The following is a 16,499-nucleotide window of genomic DNA, read 5'->3' on the forward strand; positions in this document are numbered from 1 at the left end:
CTGCTCAATAGAAATATAATGCAAACCACAAATGTGAGCCACAGGTAATTTTTAATTTTCTAGTAGGCATACTTTACAGAGCAAAAACAGGTAAAATTAATTTTAATAATGTTTTATTCAATCTAACATTGCTAAAACACTATTTTAATATGTAATCAATATTTAAAATTATTTTAATGACATATTTTACACTCTTTTTCATACCAAGTGTTTGAAACTTACAGCACATCTCAATTTGGACAAGCCATACTTCAACGCTCAATGGCCACGTGGAACCAGTGGCTACCATACGAGACAGCACAGGTCTAGATGACTTCTGGCATTTCTTTTTTTTTTTTTTTTTTAATGAGATTTATTCTCTTTTTTTAAATATATTTTATTGATTTTTTTTTACAGAGAGGAAGGGAGAGGAATAGAGAGTTAGAAACATCGATGAGAGAGAAACATCAATCAGCTGCCTCTTGCACACCCCCTACTAGGGATGTGCCCGCAACCAAGGTACATGCCCTTGACTGAAATCAAACCTGGGACCCTTCAGTCCGCAGGCCGACGCTCTATCCACTGAGCCAAACGAGTTAGGGCTGGCATTTCTTTCATTACTAAAAATAATTTTTAAAAAGGGAATATAAGATTTGTAGATCAGGAATACTTAGAAAAACTATAGTGTTTCTCTGAAGATTCTCAGTGTATTTGTTCTCATTCAAAATGGCCCTTTGAATTTTTTTTTAAACTTTTATTCTTTTTTTTTAAATATATATTTTATTGATTTTTTACAGAGAGGAAGGGAGAGGGATAGAGAGCCAGAAACATCAATGAGAGAGAAACATCGATCAGCTGCCTCTTGCACACCCCCCACTGGGTATGTGCCCGCAACCGAGGTACATGTCCTTGACTGGAATCGAACCTGGGACCCTTGAGTCCACAGGCCGACGCCCTATCCACTGGGCCAAACTGGTTAGGGCTAAACTTTTATTCTTAATTCAGTGGAGTTGGATCTGTGAACAACTGAGCAGGTGGTCTGATCGCCTACTTGCAGGCTCACCCTGTTCTCACCACCACAGCTACTGTCCTACAAACCTAGAGGGGGTGAGGAACATTCAGGACAATGAGACTTCTAAAAAACCCTAACTTGAAAAAACAACTGTTAAAATGAGAGTTCAACAGAAATGACAAAGAAAAATATTTGACTGCCCTAACCGGTTTGGCTCAGTGGCTAGAGCGTCGGCCTGCGGACTGAAAGGTCCCAGGTTCAATTCCGGTCAAGGGCATGTACCTTGGTTGCGGGCACATCCCCAGTGTGAGGTGTGCAGGAGGCAGCTGATCGATGTTTCTCTCTCATCGATGTTTCTAGCTCTCTATCCCTCTCCCTTCCTCTCTGTAAAAAATCAATAAAATATATTTTTTTTTTAAAAAAGAAAAAATATTTGACAACCATGTTATCTTTTACATATTAAGATAATGTATGGGAGAACCTATGTAATACTTTCAACAATAAAGATCTTTAAAAAGAAAGATAATGTCTGAAACACAAATTTGCACATGCTTTTGGAATTGTTTCTCGGATTACTCAACATCCACTGAGAAAGATTCATGCTGCTCCTCCCACACTGTCTGGCTTATTAGTCCCTTTGTGATCAATGATCTGCCTACGCCAGATGGCTGCTCTGGGTGAAGAGTACCATATGAGATCAGAGAACAAAGCAAAGCTAACCGCCCTTCCAAGAACTGAACCTGTGACCCCGACCTCATTAACTCTAGAAAACAGTTAACCCATCACCAACATGGCTGGGGCAGCTTCATCATAAGTGCCAAGAAAGCTCACTGCTTCAGTCACAATGATACCCTGGTAGACAAAAAGTCACTAAATTTATTTACAACTTTTCAAAATGAAGAAAATCCTGAATGTGATCATTTAGGGCAGCCCGTGTCTTACCAGCTCTGCTGAATCTGTCACAAGCTTCCCTAAGAACATCAGCTGTGGTCCCCACCTGAGACCATAAATGGCTCTGAAGCTTCCTCTTCCAAAAGCAGTGATCTATGGCCTTTCCTTTTGATTTCTCCCAAGTGAAGAAACCATGGGCTAACAATTTATATACAAGAATTTTCACTGATTACTTACTGAATCCAGTTTACCCTACATTCCAATATAACCAAGGTTCTCTTTGCACTGCTCCCACGTAGTGCCAGCCAATCCCTCACCAGGTGAGTGGGAGTGGCCAGTGGATTTGTCTGTGTTGTTCTTAACCTTCCCTGCACCTTTTTAGCAAGTTGTTCTTCCTTTCTTGTTAGTGGAAATAATTCCTCTGAGCAGCTGCTATATGCTATTGAATTCTATTCTAGCAACCTGTCTCAACTGAGTGGAGCACTGACTTATGATTTAAATATTTCCCAAAGTGTTTCAGGGATGTAGTTTCTGCATCTTTCCCTAGAATGCTTAACATTTAATACCATACTGATGTCAGAAGCAAGTTTATTGAATTTTCCACCTCAGCTTCAAATTATAGTATTTGAAAAAATTCTATAAACGTCTGGAAGAGCTGGTCAAGATTTTAAAATCTGAAAATATTTCTGCTTTTTTGACATCTTAAATGAAATCACCTTTCCACATGCAAACTTACTAGAATATAAAAGCTATTACATATGGTTGTGCTATTTGTCTTCTTAAATATTTCTAATAACTTGTGACTATAAGGCATCCAACATCTCTTCAAGGTTTTTACTCAGTTTTTTTATTTCCACAGTTACTTAAAATACTTTTTAAACTTATGGACTAAGAGTTTGTAATCTTGTCCTTCTCACATATCTGTGGAATTCATACATATATGTAAACCTAAAATATGCATATGTATCTGCCTCAAAGCCACTGATACAAGTAATTGATTTTGCTCTTCTTCTATCTTTTTCCCATCAAGAATAAGAGTAATACAAAATGTAATGGTAACTGAGTTTAGTATCTGCCTGAATGATTATACAAATTACACTACACATGCAATTGATGAAACATTTCTTGATGCTCACAAAAACTACACCAATTCATTAAGGCTTAAGTGTTACACAAAAGTAATAAAGTAATAAAATGAGCATTAAACGTAAGCTTACTACTTTTGTACACAATTTCATTAGGGGCAAAATGGTTTTCTGAGGGCTAACCTAAGCATGAAATCTGACACTAAATAATAAACAAAACAATACATTCATTCTTATCTAATCTTAACAGAAAATGATGACTGATGAAGAGAAGTAAACAGGTTTTCAGACCACATTAATAAACAATGAAACTGCTGTTCTTTGTCTAAAATATCATCATGACCTACTCAAACTCTGATTTCAAAATTAACAGTTTGGAAAGACTAACCTTAATCCAACAAATAAACTCTCTTAACATACGAGTTAAAAGTGTAAAGCTCCATGGGAATAGAAGCTATAATGCAAAAGCAGAAACATATTTATAAATCTTTAGGCACCTGATAAGCATCTTATTTATAAGGCACACTCCTACATGTCGACAACAATACACAAGCCAGACAATACATGAATGAATTTGTAAGATATAGTGTGAAAGGAACAGTGAAATTTGCCTCTCCATTGTCACTTAAAATCATCTATTTGTGCATTCTAAGTCCTATTTATAAAAGAATTTTCTTAACATTCTTTAAGTCTTTCTCAATGTTTTTTAAACAGGAGGAAAGTCCCAGAAATGCCATAAATTTAAAATTAAAATACTGCTAAAAATTTAAGAAGCACTTGCAAAAACTGAAACACACACACACACACACACAAGAAAACCCCCCACAATAGTAAGACAGTTAGTAGTTGTTTCTTACAAGTATTTTACAAAATAAATACTTTCTGCTTGGTGATTTTGAGACAAATCAATACACTATAAAGTACTCTTTGTAGCTCTTAGGTCTTCATTTTGTGCCTTAACCAAAGCTGACAATCATTCATAACAAAGTCTTTTTATAGTTACATAGCCTTCATGTCTCTTCTAAAGATACAGTAAACCTCTGGGTACTCAACAAAACCGACCAATTAGCTGACTACCATAAAAACCTGAGAAGCTATTCTAAAATATTTACATCAAAGACCAGTGAAGTCAAAATAAATTACTGGTCTACCCAGGATGCTCTTACTTTATTTACTAAGTTCAAATTTTTCTTCAAATTTTGAAGAAATATAGGTTCTTTCAAAGGAAACTATAAAAGATGTACCACATTCATTCAAAACCATCTGAAATCCTCAACATTGCCATTCAAATTTACCCAAAATAAGAAATGATACATCTTCCGAAATTACTGTGAGGTAACGTCAAAACAGAGTTTAGGGGAGAGCAGAGAGCTTTAGGGTCAAGCAGAACTCAGTTTAAATTCTTGTTTCATCTCTCACTAACTTTATGATATTGGGAAAGTTAATATAACCTCTCTGAGAATTAATTTCAACTATCAAAGGGAAACGCAAGGCAAACTACAGGCTGTTGTGAGCACTGAATTAGAAAACATACAATAATACTGTTTAGCACAGTATCTAGACCATAATAAATACTCAGTAAGTGACTGTAATTACTAAGAAATGTTTAATAACTCATATTCAGTGTAATTTAATATCCAAATTCCAACTGATGCTATAAATCATCAGAATGAAAGATATAAAAAAATCAAGAACAGATTTTTCTTTAATGCACTTAACCTGATTATTGTTTACAATAGTGTTTTTCAAGCTGCAGGTGATGATCCATTAATGGGATTGAAATCACCTAGTGCCGTGGTTGGCAAATCACATGCGGCTCTTTGGGCCCTTGAGTGTGGCTCTTCCACAAAATACCACGGCCTGGGCGAGTCTATTTTGAAGAAGTGGCGTTAGAAGAAGTTTAAGTTTAAAAAATTTGGCTCTCAAAAGAAATTTCAATCGTCGTACTGTTGATATTTGGCTCTGTTGACTAATGAGTTTGCCGACCACTGACCTAGTGGGTCTCAAACAGCATTTCTAAATAAAATAGAATAAAACATATAAGGATGCATAGCACAGAGGAAGTCAAGCATTGATTAATGAATTTTTAAAAAATTAAACACATATGTAAAGTATCTATATACTGGATAGCAAAGTAAAACGCATCTCTTACTGTGCAAAAAGAAAAAAGTTTAAAAACCAGTGCTTTACATTATAAGAAGAATAAAAATAATTCACTGATACCACCATACTATTTCATGTCATCCTCCCCCAAATCCTTTAAGGTAGGTCCTATAACTTCCCCGATTTTACTAATTCGGAAACTGAGACTGAGAGAGATGAAGTCAATTGCCCAGGATGCAGCGCTAGTAACTGGTAAATCCAGGCTTCCAATTTAGTCACCTGACTCCAGAACTTGTACATTTAACCACTTCCTAAGTATCGGGTTGTAAAATGTGACTTCCTTATCTAAAAGTTATTCAAAAGCTAGACTTCTGCATGATGCCTAGTTCAAGAGTGCTTTTCTGCAGGTGCCATGCATCTTGGAGAAGGCAGTGTGATTTGGAGGTGAGAGCACTAGGATGAGGTCCAGCTTCGGTCCCCGGCATGGTTGCTTCAGTGGCGAGGAGTTGGCAAGTCATTTAATCTCGCTGTGTCTGGATTTCCTCACCTACAAAACGGGAATGATAATATCTGCCCTGCTCCCCACAGGCCATTGTGAGAAAGTATATGTACATATAACAAGTGTAATGTTCCTCTGTGCTACTCAGTTATATGAGATGATCGCTAATACCACCCAAGGGGCCCCATTCATCAAGACACACGTCAAATATGATTTAAAAAAAAAGGAAAGTCATCAGGCTTTTATAAATTGTATGTGGAAACACTCCACCCAGTTCCTGGCACAAAGAAGGCCTTCAGTAAATGTTCATTAAACTACAAGAAGTGAACCAATTTGATTTGTATGCGTGTTTTATCCATCTGTATTTTACTTTTCATTAATTTGTCCTTTCTACAACAATTTATTGAATATCTACTATATACCAGATTAGAAATGTGGGCTGGAAAAAAAAAAAAAAAAGACTAAAAGACCATCCTTTGCCCTGGAGAATCTTATATTAATTTAACTTTTCCAAAATTGTGTAAGAGAAAATTGTAAACTACAGCTTCCTCATCTAGAAACAATAATAATTTAGGCTCATTATAGTGCTTTGTATTTAGAAAGAACTACAAGCATACCTCAGAGATGTTGTAGGTTTGGTTCCAGATCACCGCCTCTTTTTGCAGGTGGAAGGGAGGGCCTTGCTTTCAATTTGTAAAAAAAAAAAAAAAAAGAAAGCAACACCTGGGGAGTGCAATAAAGCCACGCTCCATAAAATGAGGTGTACCTGTGTACGGTAGCTTTTGTTTCTCACACCAAGTGCCTAAATATGTTAAATCTGTATTATCTTCCTGACCCCAAATCCAGTGCCAACTCCTGCTAAGTCTTTAGAGTGAAAGTTTCTCCATGTCAAAGGTGACTGTAAAAATAAGGTTTTGAAGACAATACATTTTAAATAATACTGGAAAGGGGTGGAAGTACGACTGTTTTCTCTTCACACGTCTGAGTTAAAGCAATCTATCATGCAACCTTATCACCTACAGCAGATGGATTTTTCAAAATGTTTCTTTAAAAAACCTGCCTTTGAATTTTTTTTTCTTACAGGCAATTTTCTGTTGAATGTCTGGAACTAGGGTTCAGTTTTCTCACAGAATAAAGGACGTAGCAGCGAAGGTGTCCTTCCTTTGTTGACTTTAAAAAATTACTCAAAATTGATTGTTTCTATTCAGATTCCTGAGCCACATACAATGCTAAATTATTGTTAGCCTTTACATATATAATTTAACAACTATTATAGGTGATTTTTACAGGGAAACAATGATTTAATGACAACTTAATGAATTGGACATTTGCTACAGGAAATTAACTAAGAATCTTTTACTAAAACTGCCTTATCCTTTGTATTCTAACTACTCCCTCTCGATCACCACCACCCCCAACATTCTCTCTCTCTCTCTCTCTCTCTCTCTCTCTCACACACACACACACACACACACACACACACACTTCCTTACCTACACCAGATCAGTTTCTGGGTTATTATTTATAAAACCATATTTAAATTTCACAACACATGGTCATAGTTACTAGATTTTGTTCCCCCCCCCCCCCCCCCCGTCCCCGCATCTACGGAATCAATGTGTCTTTAAATAAATTCCCTCTTAAAAGCCACAATCCAGGTAATGATCTCAATTTCTCTATGCTGATAATATCTAATATCAAATGTGAAGTCAGTCCTCCTGTTTACTGATAGCCATGAGTAAAAGCCGTACCCCACCCGCCGCATCCGTAGGGTTAGGGGGTGCAATCTCGCCACTACAGACCTCTGCAAGAAAGGGCGTGATGGAGCCAGGAAACCCATCGCCAGAACCTCTGGGAGAAGATAAGGAAAACACATTTTACACCCTGGCAGCGTGCAATCTCCCGGCTCCAGCCTTTGGTGAACAGGGAAAACCTTTGTCTCGCCTCAGCCATCAGTGGGGGGCCCATCAGAATTGGGGCAACAAGAGTTTGTGCGAATGACTTGGCAGAGGTTAGACAAAGCATCGCAGCTCTAGCGGGGAGAGAGAGCTGACCCTGGTCCTCGTCCGGGTCCCAGACGGCGCGGTCCAGCTCTGACGCCGCGGCTACCGCGACTGGAGCGGGGAACCCTGGACAGGAACCCCGGCGCGGGGAGGAAAGAAGGTCCCACGCTCTCGGCAAGTTCTGGGGGCGCTGCCCGTCCGCAGGTTCCCTGAGTGGAAACCAAAGAGGCGCACGCCGCGCGCCGGGTCCTCGGGGAGTGTCGGCACCGCACACGCCCGGACACCGCCCCGAAGACCACGGCCGGCCCCGCCGAGCCCACGCAAGGTCAAGGGCGGGAGTCCCCGGGCGCCTCTGGGGCCCACCCCGGGGGCCGCGAATGGGGCGGAGAAGCCCGCCCGCTGCCCCCATTGTCTGCTGCGGCCGCGGGCGGAGAGGGAGCTCACCTGAGGTCCCCGCCCGGCGCCGAGGCTGGCAGAGCGGGCGCACAGCGACGAGAGGTCCCGCGCGGGCGGCGGACGCGACTGCCCACCCCGCGGCTGCCCGCAGCACCAGCAGCCTCCGTAGCAGCCTCAGCAACGCACAAGCCTCTCAGGCGGCCGCGGCCTCCATTGCTCTCCCCGCCGCCGCCGCCGCGCGGCACTGCGCGCCCGGCCCCGCGCGCGTGGTCACATGCTCCGCCGGCGCCTCGGGCGCTCGGACCCGCGCCGCGGCCCCGCCCGGCCTCGCCCCCGCACTGCTGGGCGCCCCCGCGAGGCACCAGTCGTCCCGAGTTCCCTCCTGCGCCCTCGGGGAATGGTGCGCACCGGACGGCTCCTCTCCCAGGGGGAGCCCAGACACTGGGCGCTTGGCCACAGGGAAGGGCGTGGGCTTGATCACTGCCAGGGGACGCCCCGAGGCGCGCCTGAACGCGTGGGGTCTGTGTTTATTGAGATGGGTTCGCTGGGAGGCTTACGTGGGGCAAGAACTCGAGACCATTAGTCACCAGCCCACAGGATGCAAAGCTGGCCCTTGCTACCTGGACGAGCCAGAGACTAACGGGAGAGACCTGGACCCCAGAGGGAGTTTCGCTCCGCAGAGCCCCGACAATGGGAAATGGCATTGGGACTCCTGGAAGTGGACCAAAGAGAAAAGCTCAACATCTCTTTGTTGAGTCCTGTACATCAGAACAGAGACATTAACGTTCGGCATTATTGTCCCAGTCATAATGAAATTAAATGATTGACTTTGATGTTTTAAAGAAAAAGAATATATATATATGCCTCACTGGAAATACTGAGTTTTTCCCCTATACTTTTTACTATGACTGCTTCAATGTGTTACCAAACTCAAGGGGTTTGGGGCTTGGGTACTCTATTCGAGAACCAGATGTCGTTGTCCTTCGGTAGTTTTATATGTTTGCAGCAAGTAATGGAAACAGCTTTCCCATCCAAAGCTGTCTCTTGGGAGGCGTGGCTACTGCTTACACGGTACTTGGTTAATTACATGTTGATTTCTTCTTTGCGTTGGCTATGCTTATCAGGTTGGGTTCTTGGGTTCAGGTCAAGCTTATCCTGTTACAGTTGCTTTGTGCAACATTTTAACATGTAGCAAGAATCACATTTAGGCCCGGCAGTCATGGTTCAGTGGTCCAGCGTTGACCCATGAACCAAGAGGTCACGGGGAGGACGTAGGATTGATCACTTCCCTCCCTACCTAGTTCGACCTAGGTCAGGGCACATGCCCGGTTTCCAGGCTTCATCCCCAGTAGGAGGAGTGCAGGAGGCAGCCAATTGATGATGTTCCTCATGGATGTTTCTCTCTCTATCCCTCTTCCTTGTTCTTTCTAAAGATCAATAAAAACATATTCTTTAAAAAATAAAAGCTTAAAAAAATAGCATTTAGGAAAAACTCCCCAGACTTGGAGACCCTAGTCTTAATAAATGGGAACTCTTGGAAATCAATATCTGATGACCTTCCCCTTCATTATTAATGCAAAGATGCTAAAAATAATTTATCATTATTAAGCAGGAAATTTAAAACAAAGCAAAAAGAATTTCAATGACAAAGATACAAAAGATGAAAGGTAATCCACAAGGTACTCAATCTTGAGCCAGATGTCTCAATGACAAAAACAGAACTAATAATTTTAATGCAGGTGCATGACTTGGAGCAACTTTGATATGGCAAAGATCTAGTGCATGTCACATTATCCAACTTTGTTCTTCTAGATAAACATTTTAATTAATACCAGCATAAAAGAGGGTTGTGTACTTTGTGAATATAGATATCAGTCAGTTGTTCAGTGCTCACATATCCTAAAATATGACTGCTTTATTCCAAATAAGAATGAAGAATTGTATAGAGTTGAGCAAGTCTCTTTTGAGTTAATAGAGTCACTAGAAGTTCCCCAAAGCCCAAAATCAAATCCCTGTAGAATATATCACTGGAGTCTTTTTCTTGATATATTATAGTCTTGCCAACTACATGAAAATATACTCTCTATAAAAATTTAAATTTTGGCCCTGGCCAGGTAGCTCAGTTGGTTAGAGCATCGTCCCAATACACCGAGGATGTAGGTCTGATCTCTATTCAGGGCACATACAAGAAGCAACCTATGAATGCATGAACAAGTGGAACAACAAACACCCGCCGCAACGCCCCCCCACCCCCCGGTTCCTCTCTCACTCTCTGTCTCAAAATTATCAATAAATTTAAAAAGTTTTAAATTTCTAATGTACATAAATCAAGTGTGGGTCGACTCTCCTTAAATTTTGCAGGGCAAGGTTATCATCCCAAACAATACAACCTTAAAATACTGAAAGAGTTCTAGAGAACTTATGCTCATACTAGAGCTTTCTAGCTAATCTTTGTGTCTCACGGGCCTCAGAAATCAGCGCACCACTATAGACAGTTCCTATTTCCCCCTCCCTTTTCAAACACATTGGTTCACTTTTACTACATGTGGGGCTATAATAAGTGTGGCACATCCAACCAGGTCTCAATCTACATTTCCACTTTGGAAACAACTGCCTTTCAGTTAAGACATATTTTCAGAGGCCATATCATATACAAAAGAAAAATGCAGAACATTAGCAATTTTAAAAATATGTATCCACTGCCCCGGCTGGTGTGGCTCAGTGCACTGGTTGGGTGTCATCCTGTGCACTGAAAGGTTGCCAGTTCACTTCCCCACAGGGAGCGTGCAGGAGGCAGCCGATTGATGTTCTGCTCTCACACGGGTGTTTCTACCTCTTCCTTCCTCTCTCTAAAAATCAATAAAAATATTTTTAAATATATGTATTTAACCATTTAATTGGGGGGTTTTTTAGAAAGAATGTGAGAAATTATATAATTAAACCATTCTCAATTATGAGTAATTTTGTCCTCTAAAAGATGTTTGCAATGTGCAGACATTTTTGGTTGTTACAATTGGTTGGCAGGTGCTACTACTGGCATCTAGTGGGTAAAGGCCGGAGATACTGCTAAACATTGCACCGCACTGCTATAACCATTTACCACAGATTGGGTAGCTTATAAATAATACATTTCTCACAGTCCTGGAGGCTGGAAGTCTGAGATGATGGTGCCAGCATGGTTGGGTTCAAGTAAGAGGCCTCTGGGAGTTGCAGACTGATTTCTCATTGTATTCTCACAGGGCGGAGAGGGCAAGAGAGCTTTCTGGGATGCCAATTACAAGGGCACTAATTCTATTCAGGGGGGCTCCAACCTCATGATGTAATTACCCCACCTCCTAACATAATTACATTAGGAAGTGTGGTTCCACAAAGAAAGTTAGTGGGGGCACATTCAGTGCACAACACTTGGAAATCTGATCTTTGTTCTTTTTAGGTGACCTGTTTTTAATATTGTTTAATTGTGGTGGTTTTTCTTCTCTAAGAACTTGGCCTTTTCTTTTGATGTGGGGACCTTTATCTCTATTGCTTCTTAAAATGTTTTCTGTACTCCTAACTTCTCTTAAGACTCATTATTATCTGGATGTCCTCACTACACATACCCTCCATAATGAGTATTTTTTCTTTTATACTTTCAATCTCTTTTTCTGATGCCTTCTGGGAGTCCTCAGTCTTACCCTTAAATCACTAATTTATTTTAATTGGGTATCTATAGCCAATTGCCCAACCCTATCTCAAAGGAAGATAGGAGCGACATCAAATAGGGACAAACATGAAAAAGCACTAAGTGGAAAGAAATACTAGCTGTGAAAAAGGTAATATTGGAAAGAAAGTACACATAGGATTGTTGGTGCCTTGACAAGAATGGTTTGAATAAAAAATAGGAATAAAGCATGATTGGCCCTGGCCGGTTTGGCTCAGTGGATGGAATGTCGACCTGCAGACTCAGGGGTCCCAGGTTTGATTCCGGTCAGGGGCATGTACCTTGGTTGCAGGCACATCCCCAGTAGGGGGTGTGCAAGAGGCGGCTGATCGATGTTTCTCTCTCATCAATGTTTCTAACTCTCTCTCCCTCTCCCTTCCTCTCTGTAAAAAATCAATAAAATATATTTTTTTAAAAAAGCATGATTGGAGTAGTTCAAGAAGGAATAGTGGTGTAAAGGGGGAGATAGGATGAAATGAGTATAGATAACTGTTTTCAAGAAATTTTTGCCATAAAGGGAGCAAAAATAAAATGGTAGGGGTCTGGGAGGGTTAAAAAAAAGTGCCAGAGAGGAAGATGGCGGCTGGCAGGACGGAGGTGAGGGAGAGGAAGTGAGTGAGTGAGGGGATGAAAGGAGAGTGTGTGGATGTGCGTGGTGTATGTGAGTGAGTAAGGGACAGTTAAATCTCGCAGGAACAGCAGGGGCTGGCAGACCAGGCTCTCTTGGACAAGGAGAGACTACCACCGCTGCAGGCACTCCTCGGACTGCGGGACTCCAGTACGGAGCCCACACCATCTTGAAGGGGAGAACGGCCTTTTTTTAGGAACTCAACACCACCAACCAGACAGGCCTTGGAACTGCCCTGCGACCCAGCAGCCACTCCAGCCAAAATCCTGCTGCCCCACCCGCAGACCTGCGGACCCTGGGACCTCCACCTCCAAAGGTGCACCGCTCGGCAGCAGTAAGTGCAACCTCCCCCTCCCCAGCGGCAGAACTCCAGACAAAACATTCGCACGTTTCCAGTGCGCACAGGCAGCCAGTGCAATCCACTCCCGTAGGCAGTGCCTGGGAGCCACTGGGAGCCCCCGCGGGTGTGATTTTGTACAGACAAGGGCACGCGGCCCTACAGTAGAAATTCTGAACTCCCTCTTCCTAACTGCCCACAGACACCCCAGCTGTGCAACTTCAGTGCCAGGGCCCCTCAGAGTGCGTCAGAGCTCTGCGCAGGCAAACTCACCGCCACAGACAAGGGAAGGCACCCTGAGCCCATATACCCACAGGGTTCTCTGGGAGCTGCTTTGAGCCCCTGCTGATGTGATTCTATACCAGGGGTGGGCAAACTTTTTGACTCGAGGGCCACAATGGGTTCTTAAACTGGACCGGAGGGCCGGAACAAAAGCATGGATGGAGTGTTTGTGTGAACTAATATAAATTCAAAGTAAAGGAGCGGAGGGGAGAGCAAGAGAACCGGATAGAACAGCCAGATCCGGCCCGCGGGCCGTAGTTTGCCCAAGGCTGTTCTATACAGACAAAGACGTGCTGCCCCGCAGTAGAAACTCTGAACACCTTCCTCCTGAATAACTGCCCACATACATCCCAGCTGCTCAACCTCAGTGCCAGGACCCCTCAGAGTGCGTCAGAGCTCTGCGCCAGCAAATGCACCTCTCCCTGGGTGTGATCTTGGACAAACAGGGGCACACTCCCCACCAGGCAGTAGAAATTCTGAATTCATTCATCCTAGAGACCTGCCCATAGATGCCTCAATTATGCGGCTACACTGCCAGGGCCCTTCAGAGAGCTTCAGTGTGCCTTGCAGGCAAACGTACTGCGGGTGCCCCTGTGAGCCGCTACTGGAAGTGAGCGCCTATCCACCACAGGTACAGCAGCAAAAGCTGAGTCTGCCCACCCAACTACAGAACTCTGGACACCACAATCATGCCTTTTCAGAGTGCAGACCCCCAAAACCCCATCACCCCAACAGACAGTTCCTGGGTGCCACTGTGAGTCCCCGCTGGGCACATGTGATTTCAACTAAGGGCGCAAGACAGCAAAAATTGGGACACTCCCCTCCACAGCTGATGACTTCTAGATACCGCAGTTGTGCCTCTCAAGCTCACAGGCCTACATCAAGAGAACCCAAATAGCTCAAGTAGGGAGCTACACTAGATTACCAAGCCCAGGAGAACTGAGAGATTACACCAGTAGCACCATCCCCAAAAGAAGCTGGGTAGCAAAGCAATTGGATCTACAATTAAAACATTATAGGAAAACATGGGAAGGCAAAAAAGCAATCCCCAAAGGTAAGAAAAAGAGGAATCACCAGAAAGGGAGTTAAATGAAATTGAGGCTAGCAGCTTAACAGAGAAAGAATTCAGAGTAATGGTTATAAGGATGTTTAAACGGCTGGATGACAAATACATGCAATTCAATGAGAATTATAAGGAGCTGAATGAGAATGTCGCCAACATGAAAAAGAACCAAAAGGAGATGAAGAACGACATAGGTGCAATAAAGAACACAAAGGAAGGCTTAAACAGTAGACTAGAAGAGGCTGAGGATCGCATCAGCAAATTAGAAGAAAAGGTAGGAAAAAACACGCAAACACAGCAGCAAATGGAAAGAAGACTTAAAAAGAGGAGAGCCTAAGGGAGCTTTGTGACAACACAAAACGAAATATTCGCATAATAGGGGTAACAGAAGGAGAGGAAGAGAAGCATGGAATAGAAAACCTGTTTCAAGAAATAATGACAGAAAACTTCCCTGATACTGGCAAGAAAAAAACCATGCAAGTCCAAGAAGCACATAGAGTCCCAAACAAGATGAACCCTAAAAGACCGACACCAAGACACATCATAATTAAATTGGCAAACACCAACGACAAAGTAAGAATCTTAAAGGCTGCCAGAGACAGAAAGTTACCTACAAGGGTTCTCCTATTAGAATATCAACGGATTTCTCAACAGAAACACACCAGGCCAGAAGGGAATGGAATGAAATTTACAAAGTGATGCAAAGCAAGAGACTGAACCCAAGAATACTATACCCAGCAAGGCTATCATTCAAAATTGAAGGTGGAATCAGGAGCTTCACAGACAAAAAAGGACTAAGAGAGTTTATTACTACCAAGCCAGCAATGCAAGAAATGCTGAAGGGACTGCTAGAAAGAGAAGAAAGAGAAAGGCAAAAAGAAACACAAACATTAAGGAAAAATATGACAACAAACATGTACTTCTCAATAATAACATTAAATGTAAATGGATTAAATGCACCAATCAAAAGACATAGGATAGCTGAATGGATAAGAAAACATGATCCATATATTTGCTGTCTGCAAGAGACCCACCTCAGAGCAAAGGATTCACACAGACTGAGAATGAAGGGATGGAAAAACATTTTTCAAGCAAATGGAAATGAGAAAAAAGCTGGGGTTGCGATACTTATATTTGATAAAATAGACTGCAAAGTAAAGGCCATAACAAGTGATAAGGAAGGCCACTACATAATACTAAAGGGAGCAATTCAACAAGAAGATATAACTCTGGTAAACATATATGCACCCAATACACGAGCACCCAAATACATAAAACTTCTGGAAGATATCAAGGGAGAGATTGATAGCAATACAGTCATAGTAGGGGACTTTAATACCCCACTGACACCACTGGATAAATCAACCAAACAAAAAATCAGCAAAGAAACAGCAATCCTAAATTACACACTAGATCAGATGGATTTAATTGACATCTTTAGAACATTCCACCCCAAAGATACAGAATATACATTCTTTTCCAGCGCACATGGAACATTTTCAAGGATAGACCACATATTAGGACACAGGCAAAGTCTCTTCAAACTCAAGAAGATAGAAATCATATCAAGCATCTCATCAGATCATAATGGCATAAAACTGGAAATCAACTACAATAAAAACAATCCAAAAAAATTAAACACTTTGAGACTAAATAGCATGCTATTAAACAATGACTGGGTTACCCGAGAGATCAAAGAAGAAATAAAAAACATCATGCCAACAAATGACAATGAAAACACAACAATCCAAAATCTATGCGACACAGCGAAAGCAGTCTTGAGAGGGAAGCTCATAGCTCTCTCTACAAGCCCACTGCAAAAAACAAGAAACAATGGTAATAAATTATCTAACCCTACAACTCAAAGAGTTAGAACGAGAGCAACAAGAAAAGCCCAGTGTAAGCAGAAGGAAGGAAATAATAAAGGTCACAGCGGAGATAAATGACATAGAGACCAAAGAAACAACACAAAAGATCAACAAAACCAAGAGTTGGTTCTTTGAAAGGATAAAGAAGATTGATGAACCTCTAGCCAAGAAGCAAAGAGAGAGAACCCAAATAAACAAAATCAGAAATGAAAGAGGAGAAACAACAACAGACCCCACAAAAATACAAAGGATTGTTGAAAAAATATTATGAACAACTCTATTCCAACAAACTAGACAACCTGGAGGAAATGGACATATTCCTAGAAAAATACAACCTTCCAAAACTCAATCAGGAAGAATCCAAAAATCTCAATAGACAACTATGGAAGAAATTGAAGCAGTCATTAAAAAGCTTCCAGCAAATAAAAGCCCAGGGCCAGACGGCTACACAGGGGAGTTTTACCAAACATTCAAGGAAGAACTAAAACCTATCCTCCTCAGACTATTTCAAAAAATTCAAGAGGAAGGAACACTTCTAAGCTCATTCTATGAAGCCAGCATCACCCTAATACCAAAACCAGATAAAGACAACACAATAAAAGAGAATTACAGGCCAATATCCCTCATGAACATAGATGCCAAAATCCTCAACA

The 16,499-nt window shown here is 41.9% G+C and overlaps 1 protein-coding gene across 4 annotated transcripts in view; it reads right to left on the reverse strand.

Moving 5' to 3' along the window:
- The window catches only part of CRACD (capping protein inhibiting regulator of actin dynamics), a 227,879-nt gene extending 219,627 nt beyond the window's left edge, over positions 1–8,252 (reverse strand). The window contains exon 1 of one of the 4 annotated variants that reach the window (XM_080640020.1): positions 8,017–8,252. The gene's annotated coding sequence lies outside the window, so the exon portion shown is untranslated. The remainder of the gene's footprint in view (positions 1–8,016) is intronic. The other 3 variants (XM_080640023.1, XM_080640024.1, XM_080640022.1) reach the window with 3 other exon arrangements.
- Between the last annotated feature and the right edge of the window lie 8,247 nt (positions 8,253–16,499).

The sequence above is a fragment of the Plecotus auritus genome (assembly GCF_963455305.1).
Source record: "Plecotus auritus genome assembly, chromosome: 1".
NCBI lineage: Eukaryota > Metazoa > Chordata > Mammalia > Chiroptera > Vespertilionidae > Plecotus > Plecotus auritus.